Raw genomic sequence first — 4,722 nt, 5'->3', positions numbered from 1 at the left:
TGAAATCAAATCAATAAATCAATAAATCAATTAATGCAGTAAAAGCATATTCTATATCACGTGCTCGATAAATCGTAAATCACATGAAATTCAGTTAATATATATATCACTTGTTCAGTGTATCACATGCTATAAGATAAGTACAATGAATCAGTAGTATCAGTGAACCAGTAATATCGGTATATGTATCAGTTCGTATTTGATGTATCAATGAATCAATAATATCAATATCCGTAGTATCAATGAATCAATGCAATATCAATATCCATATCAGTATCTATATTCAGTGACATGTGCAGTATGCAGTATCAATAAAATCGTACAATAACAGTAAACCCATAAATCCGTCAGTAAATCCATTCATCAATAAATCTATACTAAATCAATAAATTCATCGATATAAATAAATGCGTACGATAATCAATAAATCAATAAGTAACAATAGATCAATTCAATATCAGTAAATCCATAAGGTAATCATAAGAACAATAATTTAAACATGCAATATAATACAATAGTCTTACTCGACAAGTATAATCATTGGCTATTAAGGTGTTTTTCAAGGTTAGTTTATTAGTAATCCATTGGCTCAGTAGAGTCGTCACTCTTTGCCCGTCGGCTGCCTGTCGGCATGATCTCCTTATGACTCCCAATTGTTATATCAATGATCAATAGAGGATAACACCATACCCTTTTTAAAGGAAAACCCGTCGGCCCACCATCCTGTACAAGTAAATCAATCTCCAACCAACGGTTCAACCAGTCTTTACTCAACAAGTAAAAGACATGGCTATTACAATGTTTTTCAATATTGGAATATTGATGTATTGTTGTATCATTGTATACGTTGGTTCAATAGAGCCGTCACTCTTGCCCGTCGGCCGCCTGTCGGCATACTCCTTATGACTCCCAATCGTTATATCGATGATCAATAGAGGATAACACCAAACCCTTTTTAAAGGAAAGTTCGTCGGCACACCATCCTGTACAGATAGATCAATCTCCAACTAACAATTCAACCAGTCTTCACTTGTCTTTCAGTAATAGTAGTATATATAACAACAAATACAAATAGCTCAATTAAGGAGAACCCTTAAAATATCGTACAGTCGACAGAATTCCAAACAGAGTTAAAATACACAGTTTCAGAAAACTACCAAATTACTAGAAATCGAATAAAACAACGTTTCAAAGCTTTACTTGTACTGAAGCAATATTTTTCAATGTCCAGATAATTTCCAATTCAATAAAAATCGCATATAACTCAAAATATCTGGTGAAAACTTTCCAGAAAATACTCAAATCATACAAAAACACTAGTTCAATAACATACAGGCCAAAAGTTAAGCGGTAAAAGTTTCATCAATACAAAGATATGCACGTTTTTTGGTAACGGAAACACAAAACTGAGCAGAGAAATACCAAAACTCAAAATCTTTAAAATCAGAAATAGGATTCGGAGTCCTTACTGCGAGGCGAACAAATCTTCCAACAACGGCGTCGGACTACAAGTGCACCGCGAGCTCCAAAACCAAGCCTTTTCCTCTCTTTTTCCTTCTCTCTCTCTCTCCTGCTTTTTCTCTTTCTTTAAAATATCTCAAATCTGATACTTATCAAACAGGATCGTCCCGGACGATTCCTACTCGTCCTGGGACGATTTGCCCTCTGGACAAATCTCGTCCAGACGAAGTGTATTCGTTCCTAGACGATTTGCTCTCTGGACAAATTTCGTCCCGACAAACCAAATTTCGTCCTGGGACGAACCTCCTCTGTTCACAAATTCTGTACTGATCGTCCTGAACGATCCCATTTCGTCCTGGATGATCCTGGAAGGAAATCGGGCTCTCACACAACCCATGGTTGTCGACAAGGATTCTTCTGTCAGGTTGGGTCGACTACCTCCTCTAACTAAGTAGACCAGGGACCATGATGATCCGGGACGAAGGAACCATGGGATCTTGATCAGGTCTACATACATTTGCCCACCATCCACTTTAAGTGCAAGATGGTGCAATTTCAAATTTTAAATATCAAACTCTTCAATTTTCAAATATCCATACCCATACTACAACTATATGTTTGATACTACGTATCTATGGATACAATGCATATGATTGACGACTAGCCTTAATTGAAAGTTCTATCTTGTGATCGGGAGGTGTAATTAACTATAGGGGCTGGCACCTATAGGAAACTAGAACTCAGATTATAAAGTCCTCATTAAATGAGGGCGAAATCTCTGGATAGTGTCTTATCTACAAACCCATATGCCTTCCCAAAATTTACCCCGTAACTTAATTTCGTTAAAACTCCTCCCCGAAGAAAAGTAGCAGGCAGAGCCAAAAACTAGAGATTTAATTCCAAATATTCCAAACATTAAAAATTGCAAAGATTAAAAATTGCAAAGTAGAGATTTAATTCCAAATATTCCAAATATTGCAAACTAGAGATTTAATTCCAAATATTCCAAATATTGCAAACTAGAGATTTAATTCCAAATATTCCAAATTTTAGATATTTAAATCGAAATTCAACTATCAAATACTTAAAGTAAAATACATCCACCCTCTGCAATAGTTTGCTGAGATAGACAAATTCAAATATAACTTCAGCTCACTAAGAGCTAATGTCTGGTAAAAAATATTACTATGACTCATTCTCAAATCATCTCCTTTCAGTAAGGATGCGACACATATCCTCAAACCGGTGATTTTGCTGCCAAATGGCACCGCAGGTAAACATTTATGATTGAGGCCCTTTCAATCGTGTTGTTTTGTCGCTAAATGGCACCACTAAATTACGATCATGGTCAGAGCCTCAATCTTGGAATATCGATGTATCGTTGTATCGTTGTATCCGTTGGTTCAATAGAGCCGTCACTCTCGCCCGTCGGCATACTCCTTATGACTCCCAATCGTTATATCGATGATCAATAGAGGATAACACCAAACCCTTTTTAAAGGAAAGTTCGTCGGCCCACCATCCTGTACAGGTAGATCAATCTCCAACCAACGATTCAACCAGTCTTCACTTGTCTTTCAGTAATAGTAGTATATATAACAACAAATACAAATAGCTCAATTAAGGAGAACCCTTAAAATATCGTACAGTCGACAGAATTCCAAATAGAGTTAAAATACACAGTTTCAAAAAACTACCAAATTACTAGAAATCGAATAAAACAACATTTCAAAGCTTTACTTGAACTGAAGCAATATTTTTCAATGTCCAGATAATTTCCTATTCGATAAAAATCGCATAAAACTCAAAATATATGGTGAAAACTTTCCAGAAAATACTCAAATCGTACAAAACACCAGTTCAATAACATACATGCCAAAAGTTACGCGGTAAAAGTTTCGTCAATTCAAAGATATACACGTTTTTCGGTAACGGAAACACAAAACTGAGCAGAGAAATACTAAAACTCGAAATCTTTAAAATCAGAAATAGGATTCAGAGTCCTTACTGCGAGGTGAACAAATCTTCCAACAACGGCGTCAGACTAAAAGTGCACTGCGAGCTCCAAAACCAAGCCTTTTCCTCTCTTTTTCCTTCTCTTTCTCTCTCCTGCTTTTTCTCTTTCTTTAAAATATCTCAAATCTGATACTTATCAAACAGGATCGTCCCGGACGATTCCTACTCGTCCCGGGACGATTTTCCCTCTGGACAAATCTCGTCCAGACGAAGTGTATTCGTTCCTAGACGATTTGCTCTCTGGATAAATTTCATCTCGACAAACCAAATTTCGTCCTGGGACGAACCTCCTCTGTTCATAAATTATGTACTAATCGTCCTGAATGATCTCATTTCATCCTGGACGATCCTGAAAGGAAATCAGGCTCTCACACAACCCATGGTTGCCGACAAGGATTCTTCTGTCAGGTTGGGTCGACTACCTCATATGACTAAGTAGACCAGGGACCATGATGATCCAGGACGAAGGAACCATGGGATCTTGATCAGGTCTACATACATTTGCCCACCATCCGCTTTAAGTGCAAGATGGTGCAATTTCAATTTTTAAATATCAAACTCTTCAATTTTCAAATATCCATACTCATACTGCTAATATATGCTTGATACTACGTATATATGGATACAATGCATATGATTGACGACTAGCCTTAATCGAAAGTTATGTCTTGTGATCGGGAGGGGTAATTAACTATAGGGGCTGGCACCTATAGGAAACTAGAACTCAGATTATAAAGTCCTCATTAAATGAGGGCGAAATCTCTGGATAGTGTCTTATCTACAAACCCATATGCCTTCCCAAAATTTACCCCAGAACTTAATTTCGTTAAAACTCCTCCCCGAAGAAAAGTAGCAGGCAGAGGCCGGGGCCGAATTTTTGGAGCCCATAATGGATAAAGCATCTACAAGCTGTTGTAACTAAGGAAATTGTATTTATATCATACACACAAGCCAAATACACAAATTCCCTGCAAGCAAAAGAAGATCAATTGGCAACAAATGCAAATGGTTATGGGTCACCGCAAGAGACCTGTTTCACATCCAACATGTTGTCAGTAAGAAGAGAAGAAAGAATTACATAAAGAGCAAGCTCCTACGAACAATAACAGGAGATTCATTAGTGTAAAACAAGTTACATATATAAAGTAATAAGTAGTGTATGATAGTCTACAAAAAATAATAAATAATGTACGATAGTCAACTGAAATATTCATTTTATAGTTCATACTAAGCCTTCAAGACTGA

The sequence above is a fragment of the Dendrobium catenatum genome, unplaced genomic scaffold (assembly GCF_001605985.2).
Source record: "Dendrobium catenatum unplaced genomic scaffold, ASM160598v2 fragScaff_scaffold_853, whole genome shotgun sequence".
Classification (NCBI taxonomy): Eukaryota; Viridiplantae; Streptophyta; class Magnoliopsida; order Asparagales; family Orchidaceae; genus Dendrobium; species Dendrobium catenatum.
The sequence above is the reverse complement of the archived record's forward strand: the minus strand, read 5'-3'. Positions refer to the sequence as shown.